At 34.1% G+C, this 12,684-nt stretch overlaps 1 pseudogene; it reads right to left on the bottom strand.

Annotated features, from left to right (window-relative positions):
* Nucleotides 1–464: 464 nt before the first annotated feature.
* Nucleotides 465–8,103, bottom strand: LOC128212191 (beta-1,3-galactosyl-O-glycosyl-glycoprotein beta-1,6-N-acetylglucosaminyltransferase-like; annotated as a pseudogene).
* Nucleotides 8,104–12,684: the final 4,581 nt, after the last annotated feature.

Here is a 12,684-nt window from a genome sequence, read left to right as displayed (position 1 = left end):
TTTAATTACACGTAAACGATGGATGTTGGGACAAGAGTGTATTTTATTACACGTAAACGATAGATGTTGCGACAAGAGTGTATTTTATTACACGTAAACGATAGATGTTGGGACAAGTGTGTATTTGATAAGTCGTAAATGATAAACGTTGGGCCAAATGTGTCTTTGATAACTCGTAAATGATGGATGTTGTACAAGCCTTTCGATTTCAGATCTTATCATATTGACTGTGTATTGACTGAAGGCAATCGATTGTGTGCAGGTATTGTTTACTTAATCAGTGAAGTTCGATATTAAGGACACAACGATTTGCAAACGAAAGCTACATTTAGCTACATCTAGAGGTCCGAGAACAGATATGCCAACTGAAACTTAACATGGATATACATGTCTTCTGTTTTGTAGCAACCAAATATATAATCAACTATGTAGTTTTTACTGGCTTGAAACAAATGATAGAAAGATGTTTATTTTTGAATACAGGTACAATAAGCCACCTTACCGGTGAGAAAAACAAAATGCACGAATAAACATTTTCAAATGACATAGTAATTGGAGCATGTAAGGATTGTTTAAATTTTACGAACGTTTTTACATGTAAGGAAGGACATGACTGGAGACAACGTAATATTTAAAGGTGCAAGTCCACATTATAGACGGAAAAGGTGTCCATACACCTATAAATACATATAGTATACAGTCTATAGTATACTATGCCAACAAAGTGCAACATAGAAACCTGAGTAACATTTTTACACATTATACATAACACATTTCAAAGACAAAAATATCAACCTTCAATACATACAAATCACTGAATAAATTTACAAGTACATAAAATGAAATATAACGCAACATAAAATAACAACAAACTGACAAATAAAAGTGGTTTATCTTTGTAAATCTGTTTTTAGTTTGAAAGCCGTATAAACGTGTAAAGTACATAACTTTCTGAGTTTAGAAATTATAGTACTTTCAAAGAGTTGTTTCAGTTTATACATACTAGGATTGGACCAGTAATATTTATGAACGTTTATTTTCCGGAGTTCAGTATATAAATTACATTCTATCACAAAGTGATACTCGTCTTCCAATTTATTGCATATTATACACTTCCTGCCTTGACGAATCATAAACGATTCCTTTCTCAAACCAACAATTTCAACGTAATTTGAGCCGTCAGGGTTCGACTCTATTTTTCACAAAGTCAAGGTTAGAATAAAAAGAGGTATTGAAACTGCTAAGTCCGAAGTGTCTGTCCCTGGTTCTATTAAACAGCAACTCCTCGAGGCAATCGTATGCCAGGGGATGAAACTCCTGGTGAAACTTGTTCACGAACAACTTTTTACTGTCCTTCATGGCAGGGAGAACGCGGGCGCCATGGATACAAACAGAATGGACATACTTCCCATGACACTTTAGTTTGTCCCAAGACCAATTTACGTAGCGTGCTAGGCATGGTGTAACAACCTTGCCCATCTCCAGTTTGCCTGCAAGGTAGTTTGACAGTTTAAGGATATATGAGTTATGTTTCATTTGTTTCAAGCCTGTGAAAACTAGTTAGTAAATTATATATTTGTATGCTCAAAATAACAATGAATATGTATAAAAACAATATATCCTAAGATAGAAGTCGAGGATAGACAGTACATGAGAGAGAGAGAGAGAGAGAGAGAGAGAGAGAGAGAGAGAGAGAGAGAGAGAGAGAGAGAGAGAGAGAGAGAGAGAGAGAGAGAGAAAGAGAGAGAGAGAGAGAGAGAGAGAGAGGGGGGGGGGGGAGGTGATGGACAGTGGAAGTGAACGGGAGAGTTTGAGTGTTTGAGAGAGTTTTTTTTGGGGGGGAGAGAAAGAGAGAGAGAGAGAGAGAGAGGGGGGGATTAAAGACAGGGAGAGAGAGAGGGAGAAAGGGTGAGGGAGACCACTTCCGCTTTGCATAAAGCAAACCATATTTTCCTTAGTTCTCTGGTATTTTAAAAATGATGCGAAGCATTCCAAATTTATATTTATATATATTTTATATAAATTTATAATTTACGTACATAAATATATATTTACATTTAAACGTTTCAACAACTACAAAATTACAGGTAGAAACATTAACCTCGGTATGATCCTGGAACTCCTAAAATGGATTATGATTCAAGGTCGAGAAGAAGATCTCATCCGGAATCCAAGTCCTTTGCGTCCAGTTCAGCAGTTCAGCGGCGCGGGAGTTGTGCAGCACGAAATCAACAAAGCCCCGGCTTGCACTAATTTGGACGCCACCCTTTGTTGGAACAATGCCATGTGGTGGAGGTCATGCGTTGGCCCAGCGGTCTATACTGCCTCTGAAAGCAAAACCGATATATATATCAGCGTTGAAAGCGAATGATAAATGTATTCTTTTACTGTTTAATATGTTTATTTGTTGTCCATAAAACACAACGTTTTTTTGTCTGTATTAAGCCTTCCTTTTTGCGTACGACATAGACGAATGTTTGCCGGTAAATGAATATTTTGCACGCAGCAAAGTATCATTGTGAGCTTATATTCGGGCTGTTCTGTGACATAACATGTGAAGTGACTTAAGTCAAATATGATTAATGGATATTATTTAGAATTTTACTAATGCCATCAATAGTGTTAGACTTAAGTCAAACATGTTTGTATTTAATCCATCAGGGAAAGAAGTGAATATGTTTAAAAAAACGTTCAAAACTCTAAGACCGACCAAGAAACTGAATATAAGTTAAGAGTTACAAGCCTTTTAATAGTTCCTTCTATGTTGTTTGAACCATTGTAAGCCTGCAGAATACGGACTAGTTCGTAGTTGGTTTTTAGCGGAAATTCCATACCAGTCAGGTTTATGAAATATTTCCATTTGGCGCTGCGGTTCCAAAGGTACTCCATACAAAGTATTTCAGGTTCAAGCACGAACATGTAGCCCCATTGTACATCTACGCGTTTTCTAGCACGTGTACATTGTCAAAGCACTCGGCTATGCGCGACATCGCATGATATAGGTCAATTCCACTTTTGGAGTCTATATGGAAACAGTAAACGTTTTGTGGTCGATATATTGCACGAAGAAGTCGTTCAGCCTGTTCTATCGCAGTAAACATAAGAATACTAAAAGCAATTGGAAAATCATTTTCCAGTTCGTCAAGCGGATAATCACGTATCCTCTTTCCAGAATAAACTTTGAACAATTTGAAGTCATATTCATGTAATCCTTCGGTTGTAAGAAGTAGCGACTTTCTGTAGAAGCCAGGCGCTCTTCAAGCGCAGTTTCATTTTCGTCGCTATCAAAGATTGCAGCGCAGTTAACCTGTTTCACCTTTCTGTCCTTAACTAAATATGGCTCACAGGTTATACGTATGTTCTCTAATTTAACGCCGGATATAGCGGAATATTTTATTAGGTTTACGAGATTTGACAAACCGCCAAGCTTCAATGTGTGGCTCACATTTTCTGAAATTCCAGAGCTCTTACCATGTTCCTCAATTTCTATCGCATCGTCTTGAAATCTGTTTTTATCAACATATAAGTGAGAAAGGTTCAATGAATGAACTGTGGTATTCTCTTTAAGTTGATGAAGAACATCTCGCTGGAACGTTAACGGCCGCACAGCTTGAAAAAGGCGGAGTATTCCTGTCACGTTGTAAGTTCCTTTATGGTCGAATGCAGATGACGTTACACAAGGCAAGTAACGATTGTAGTTCAAATGACTGAACATACTTCCACAAATAATTAAGAGACGAAAACCACGAATGAACAATGGAAATCGACGAAACATGAGCGATGACATAATACCTTGGAACGTGGTTGTTTGTTCAAATTATTGTTGTCTGAGTAATGGACACCTGGAACACAATCCTGAAGTATAGAATAAAGGGAATACATTATTTACGATATAAGTCTGCATCTAAACAGACATTGCAATATATTTGTTGTCATTAGATGGGTACTACACGTACTTTTCTTAAAGGAGAATAGACAAATACTTTATTTACTTTAAGGTCGGTGGTCGAAAGACGAATTTCTTCGAGTACTTATTTTGTTCCGTGATACTTGATTTGTTTTCGTTTCTTCATTCATGTTTTATAAATTTGATAAGTTACACTCTTTTTCTCATTGACTTAGTCAATATGTTTATCATTCATTCCTTAAATAAACGAAGATTCGTACTTCCTTTACTTTTACATAAAGCGTCCCTGGATTAACATCATCAGCCCCAATGAAAGCCTCCGTGTTGTTTTATGGTCTCAAATAGTTTAAAAACAGAGTACCAGAAAGGTTAGAGGCACCCTGGTTCTAAAACTAACACTGAATGGAAAGCTTTTTCAATATGTGCAACTGTTCCTATTTTGTAAAATTTGAACATTACTCCACACAGGCCATTGAGTAACACTGGTAAATTAAAAAGATAATCGCTCAGGCATCATACACAATTCACTGACATTCGTGGTGGTTTTATGTGGCTTAATTACTAAGGATATCGAGACCTTGCAGGAATAAAAATGTTTTCTCATTCTACCTTTTCAATAATCGCTTTCTTAACTCGTCATTTGTTGTAGCATTCACTTTTGCTTTGTTCGTGTGTTATTTGTTAATAATTTCAGTTTTTCTTAATATGCTTATCCCTGGTGAACGTGCATATCTGGATGTTCGGCATGGCGTTCATAGGAAAGCTATTCTGATGCGTGTGAGGTCTGTTTGTGGTGTTTATATTTGAATATGTGGTGTCTATACGTTTGTGTCTCTAGTTCATGGTCGCTTGGGCCATTGCCATGTGCTTCTAAACACAGTTATTTTTGAATTTTCGACTACCGAGGTTGCCTATGTAGTGTTCATTTTATCAATGTTGAATGTTCTGGATAACTCGATTTCCAAGAAGTCAGGCCCCAGTTAAACGACAGGAAAATGAATTAATATTAGCTCATTTTACAACAGCATAACCTGCACCAAAATCGTCAATGTTTTACTGTTTTTAAAACTGCAGACTTTTATATTTTCTATTGATATTTGGTCAATATTTCGATGCTTTTGAGTAATTTCTATTTAGGTCTTTTTTTTAATAAATGTGTTAACGGATCCGCCGCCCAATATTTTCGAAAACTTAAAAAAAAAAAAATATATATATATATTTTTTTTTTTTTTTTTTTTAAATATTGAAAAAAGTAAATTAGTTGGTCTTTTGGCCCACATGAAATGATGTAAAACTTGTTTCCTGTTCCTTTGCAACATAAGGATGCAGTTTTAAAAAATGTTTTCAAAATGGCGACCCCTGAATTGAGCGGAGATCATACAAATAATAAATTCTCATTTTCTACATACCATCTGCATTTAAACTATTTTTAAATAACTGACATCAAGGCTGATGTCTGTATCAATGGTAACAAATCACATATAAACCATAGTAATTGATAAAATATATTGTCCTGTGTTTGTCCCAGGGGGCAAAAATTGTTAAACAAATTATATGGAGACTACTATTCAAGTAATCAAAATCTAGGGTAACTTAAATTTTGTTAAAGCAGCAGAGAAATATTGTAACTTCAAAGAATTCATTACTGAATATAAAGTCATTTATTATTTACATTTCATATTCCATTTTATAAATAATTGAGTCAGTGAAATTTGTTGTGCTTTTTCTGTTGAGAAGAAGTAGTGCCTAGCAATAAGGAGACACAGGCATATTCATTGTAAGGTTGATATGTGGAAATAGTGTTGAAAATAGAAAAACTCTTGCAGAAAGGATGTGCTTCAAAAAACATCAACAAAAAGTGACAGTAAAACTGAAAGTTTGTAATAATATTGACTTAAAATGTGACACTACTATAAGGTGGAAGTGTATAAAATGCTAATATAATAATTACATTAATTTGAAATTGAAATTGGTAGGAGAGAAAATTGGACTATAAAGCCAAACATATGTGTATGACAAAGTGAGCACTTGAGCATATCAATATTCATTATAATATTGAGGCATTGGAGACATTGTGTTGCATAGAAATCAAAACATACTTTTGCATATATGTATCTATGAACATGTCTTTCCTGTTTGTTGTTATTTTGATCTTTTGGTTTTGGGTTTCGCCACAAACGCTATGAAAAATACATGTTTATGTATTGTAAAAGAATTGGTATGAGTATGAAATCCTTTTTTTTTCTTTTTTTTCGCACCACCCGTCCAACATTTTTTTCAAAAAAATCCGTTAACCAATTAATAAAAAAATGGCCTTAGTTTTCCAAAAAATCCCAACAACATTATGCTAGTTGAACCTCTATTTATTCAGTCCGAATAATGTCCAGTTTTTATTTTCAATCAATGTGTCAATAAGCCATGCTTCAGTCTCACTTCGTAGGTGTCTGTAAATATCAGATTGCGAGTCAGGGATTAGAAATCTTCCATAGATGCTAGCAGGTTTTGTTTTCTGTTGATATCATATCACTTCCAAAGTCCTGTATTAACTTCTACATGGTGTTTTAATTTTTTAAATGCTTAACTTTTCTCGCTGGTAATCGTTACCAAACGGATTGCTTGTGTTTTGAAAATGATTTATTTTGCGTTCCGAAGTTTGCATTAACTTATTTCAGCAAATGCAACTTGCGCGAAAAAATTAGGCAACTATTACAATACAACTATTTCACTAGTACACAAGAAGGCATATTCGAATAGATGCGTTTTTCCTGATTAACCTCATTTCTTCATATACACTTACACTTAATTCACTTAGGTCATAAGTTAAAAAAAGTCTGTTTATAAAAGTCATTACTGCTATGGATCAAATGTTCAGAAACAAATTGACCAAGGCCAAGACAAACATAGTGCTTAACCTTAAGTTTCTCTTACAATTAGCGCGAGATTTGTTTGTTGTTTTAATCATTTTATTGTTCAAGTATTTTAAAGAACTGCTGTAATGTATTTTCCTAGTTCTTCTATACTTCTGATTTGCGAATCCATGGAACCTTTGTATCCTTACAACCATCGATAGTATGGCCAACCGACTTGATATTAATAATATTTATATGAAAAACTACTGAAATAGTAGTCGAAAGTTTAAACATAAACCCCGTTTAATGGCAAAGAATCAACGCCAAAGACATAGAACACAAACACAAACAATCACAAACCAGAATCATGGAACAACAGCACAAAACTACATAAACAACACACTCCCAGTATAAATACAACCGTTCTCAGTCTCTGTAAAACTGAAAATTATGACAACATTAAAAGGAAGTGCGGGGCGAATTTTTACAGCTTCCACACGGCACTCACAAAACTGCTGTAAATATCAATATTTATATGAAAAACTACAGAAACAAGCACAGTAGACGAAAGTTTAAACATAAACCCCGTTTAGTGACACAGGGTGACGCCAAAGACATATATCAATATTTATATGAATACTTCTGTAGTGACACTCAATTACTTCATGTTGATCACCAAAGCGTGTCATGACAATGTTTGACTGCTGCCATGTATTTTTTCTTCGTCCGTGAAAGGCCACAATATAACTTCAAGCTTCATCTCCAGGTTAACTCTTACATTAATTTATCAAAATTGAACAATGTTTCATTGTCCTGCAATGAGGTTGAAAAGATTTTTCAGGATTTATTTCATTTTAGATTTAAACATTTTGAACCGCATTGTTTTTATTAACTTTTGAGTAATTTGACAGTGTTCTTGTTTTCTCATGTTGTGTGTTCTTATTGTCTAATTGGGCATCCAAACATTCCTGTTGTTAACATTTTCTGCATTACAGGTGCCCCTCGACCTTGATTTTAACAAAGCTTTCTGGGGTTCTGTCCCCGGACTGGCCGCATGTGAGTTTGTCTTAATATCTAAAAACGACAGACTTAGAGTGAACTGGTTATTATTTTATTCTTTTCAGCTGTATTAATTTATATGCCATGTTGCTGCGAAAATATTCAATATAGTTTCTGCAATAAGTAAGTTACTTCAAGATATAAAAGATTTCTTACTTTTAAAAATCGTAATCCAACGCAGTTTGTGATGTTCAAATACCACTTGGTAGCCTTATGTTAAACAATCTGTAAACCTTGCGTCATACAGCGATTTATGTACACGATTAGAGTTTTCCATGCAAAACGACCATTAATAAATCACGTATATTTTGACACATGTTCAGGCGATTAAGTATTTGAATTCGACAAACAATCATGCGACATGTGCAGACTTTGAATAGGAATGAAATAAATCAACGATGAAACAAAGAGACACATGTGATTGTTAAACGACACCACAGCAAAAGTAAATAACAGCAGTGTAACGGCTGAACAACTTTTGAATAGCTATATAATTATTAACAACTTAATGTGCGCAATAAAAAAAAAGGTGTTTGCATTTGTATAAAGCATCGATCAGTATCATTTTGAACGTTATGCTCAAGTTATTATTTTGGCATTTGAAATAAGCTACTTAAGCCTGTTAAAACTTAAGAAGTTTCGAGAAATTGGGGCCTGACGTTTAAGTTCAAGTTACTTAACGTCGTTTATGTACTTTGTGCAAAAATAATATTTTACTCCAAAGAGTCATATGCTCATTTCAGCATGTACTTCAGACGAAAGAAAGCTTGTCAAAGGATATGACTTCATTGTCGTTTTTGGCCCTTGCCTTGTGCTCTTTAACAGGATTTTTTTTTATATTATACTCCGATGAGTTCAACTCTGCATGCTAAAGACACTTACAACAAAAAGGTCTTTATTTCGCGTTTATTTGTATTGAATTAAAGAAATAAACTCAGAAATTATACAAGCAATTTGTTTTTGACATTTCGCGTACTGATTAACCAGATATTTTTCTAGGCAGAAGGGCGTTATTCTTTTTTAAAACATATGATTGTTAACATTATGATATTGGAGTTTCTGGTTATCTCCTTCTGACTTTCTGGTTTTGGTTTCATATTATTCGTTTTCAATTTATAGACATATGCTTAAAAAGTTATGAACCTGACTTTTTATTAAAAAAAAATCGTCTTTCACTTTCGACACTTTCCGCATGCAATACCAATAAAATAGTGACTTAACTTAATATTGCAAACATGCATTTTAATTATATGTTGCCAAACGTTACTAAAAACACGGAATTGTAATATTCATATAATTTGCAGCAGATCCGACCTTATGTAAATAATAAGCTTTTCGTGTATATCGCTGTAAATCGCCACCGTTTTACTGTGACCAACCCAAAAAGAATAAAAACGAGTATGCGGGTGTGTTGCCACGAGTCAAACATATTTAAATACATGACTGTAAGAATTAAACTAAATATATCAAAAAAAGTTTTGACTAGAATCAAGATTCGATCCCAAGACCACTGGATTTTTAGTTTCGGTACTTATTGCTTTTTATGTATAATCATTCAATATTGACAGAGGTAAAATATGCCTGATATCTGCAACACTCTAAGTTTAACACCTTCCAGGACCATACTACATGTATTAACTTCGATTACCTTTTAAGAATATGACTACTCCGATGATGCTACCTATATATTTAACGTACATTGTGATTTTGTTTTAGTAATGTTCATTTATCGAAGTCTTTTAGTAAGTCGGCTTTCATTTCTGATGTTATTATTGGCGCCTCGTCGATACGAAGCGTTTTGTATGAAATCCCAATTTGAAATTGCATCTGGAAGATCGAGCTATAAATAACAATAGTTTAATTTTTTTTCGCAAAGCATGTCCCCTTTTTGTAAAAAAAGCGTACCTGGCAACAATGTCACCTGTTAACGTAACGCCACGCCCGTACTCCCCTTTGCCTTTTTTCTTGTTTTGCCGACAACAGTCATTCTACACATCTTATGTTTTAATACTTTAATCCTAGATTTGATTCGAACATAAACAGATTAAAGTATTCTTATACAGTGCATCATTCCGTTTAATTTTAGTGTAAATGTTAGTTGCATGTTACATTGCGAATGTATACCGGAAGTTAACAACCATGAATGAAGGTTTTGTGGAAAATTCTGCTGAGAAATGTTTATAATTTACAAGAAATGGCAAGGGTCATTCAAGCTTTAAGTCTTATGAAACTGTTTATATTCTTCATCGACCGTAGCTGTTGTCACATAAAAAAGGGTCAATAGGAAAAAGATTGACAAATGACTGGGATATATTTCGGTCGTGTTTTTCCAACACGGGCAATAATTTACCAAACCCGCAACCAACAATGTATTATTCAATATACTCGGTTACCAGTAGTGTCGCACCGTTGCCTTTCAATAAATAGTTAAATACTATTGAATACACCTGCAACTGTTATACAATTTCTTAAATATGATAACAGATAAATAAGTTATAAGAATATATGAATGGGTATAAGAAATTAACAACAACAACAACAACAACAACAACATATCTTAAAGTATCGATATTCATGAATAGTCATATTTATTGCAAAATGTTTTGGGGACGTATAGCTTTTATCTTAATTAATACATTGACTAACGGAAAGCAGTCACGTGGCGTTTATTTAAAAATAAAAAACAAACATTTAATGCGTATCGCAAAAATGACCGCCCTAATAATCAGTGGTAGAGGTTTTGCTTCGGGTGTAGGTCGAGGGGTCAAACACTTGCCGCGTCAAGGACCAACATGTAAATACCACAACATAAAAGCAGACATGATTTCCAATTAGTATTCCAGCAAATGGAAATATATATTGGTATTCCACTGGATTGAATATTTTAAAAAGAGGGATAAAGAATTATGCGGAATATGTGCCAATTTATTCGTGTCAAAATCATCATACAGGAAATATGAAAAAGTGGACTGCTGCACCAGGTCGGTTGTTGATATAATTAAATCTGAAGAATTTCTAATTTCAAATTAAGTTTGTCAGAGTCTTTTTCATTAGCACGACATGGTTTGCCGACTCCCAGCGAATTTATAAAAAGGAACGTCTCTGATTGGCTGAAAGTTTAGCTGTTTGCACTCAGAATCGGTCATAATAATAGCCAAAGAACTCACATTAGCCCAATTAGAGCCGGCTTCAATAACTAATGTCTTTGGATTCATCTTCTTGTTTCAACACTTTGAGACGAATCCCCTTTAAAAGTATGTCATATTCTGAGAGATTACTTGCAGAAAACTCACTTGCCCATAGATTTAAAAGTTTGCTTAGCATAGCTGCTATCAAAAGCACGAGCAGTCGTAATCAGTCGAGTATTTTGAACTGCTCAGTGTACTTATCGATCGTCAAAGTTTATTTTGGTTGCCGTAAAACGACGATCGGTCGTTCGTCTTGTGTGAATGAGTCTTAGGTAGGAAGAGTTGACATTGGCAATATTGAAACGTAAAGGCTTTAGCCCATTGGCCAACGACATCATGCTACTTGCAGATTTTTTTAACTATCTCAAATGTATGTGACGTTGATGATTTATAAAAATACATATATTTTGAGTTTGAACAATATCTGTTTGTATTAACCTTGCTTTAGCTGATTTCTTTCAATGCAAATATCTATTCTACACATATATTTTACCCCATCTATATGAACGGCGAAACTTAAGGAACAAAAAATATTTTCAGAGTGTTTGTATATCCGGTCTGTTTCTCTTAAAAGGCCAGATGAATCTGCCCATTGTCCACCTAATAGAATATATCGATAAATAGTCTGAACCAATCAATATTGTGACACCAGATCAACATATAAGCACATCTATCTTTTCCTTTTTGTGGGGCAATATAAGGCTTAATTTAGGTCTAAAACACAATATATTTTACAGAAATACAGCACAGCTTTTGTTTAATCACCTTTATTATAGGTAGTATTAAACAAAATTAACATTATTTTTCGCAGAAATACTATGGTGTGTCCCTAGGAAAATCCCTGATTATAGTAGTCTTGTCTTATATCTACTGTCTCTGTAATCTAATATCATCAAGAGCAATTTATCTGCCAGTATGAGAGTACTTCGGCAATGTTTGAACTACTAATGAACGTACTTTATTTGAAGAATGTGTCAATCAAAATTGTTGTTTGAGAGGTCAAGTAGTCCATCAAGCCATGTATTGCATACACAAAACATCGGGATCGCTTGATCAATTCTGATTCATTTTTTTAGATTTCTTTTGTCGTTTATTTTAAGTGCAACCAATCCTGCCTCATTTGCATTTCTTGTTAATGTGATGATACCTTATGTAACCCATATAGTATTTCTGACAATTGAAACATGATTACTAAATGGAAGTACAAGAGCACACTTTAATTGCTATTTTAAATTAATTTATATTAAACGTGTTTTGTTATATAAATTCATGATTGTTTTCATTTTTCTGAGTTTAAAATTTGATAATTAATTCACTTTGAAAACATTGTCTACCTGACTTATCTCTCAAGATTCCATTTTAATGTTGTGTGTAGTACATAATTATGTACCATATGAGGCTGTTAACGGATTTCCACATTGAAACGGTTAAAATGAAACTGTTACAACATTAAACCTGAATGAAAGTATGCGCCTGGTGTTCGGATTAAACTATACAAGCTAGCTTGTCAACTTTTTCCGTTTGATCAGCAAATTTCCTTAGAACAATAAGATATTTGAATCGTGTCGCATGCCAATGGCGAAATGCTTAACCTCACGTACACGTCAGCAGTATAGAACGACACAGAAATATAAGGAAAAGTGAAAACAAGAATAACTCATTACAAAATTTACATCGTTCG

Source organism: Mya arenaria, chromosome 12, assembly GCF_026914265.1.
Source record: "Mya arenaria isolate MELC-2E11 chromosome 12, ASM2691426v1".
Classification (NCBI taxonomy): Eukaryota; Metazoa; Mollusca; class Bivalvia; order Myida; family Myidae; genus Mya; species Mya arenaria.
The sequence above is the reverse complement of the archived record's forward strand: the minus strand, read 5'-3'. Positions and strand labels throughout refer to the sequence as shown.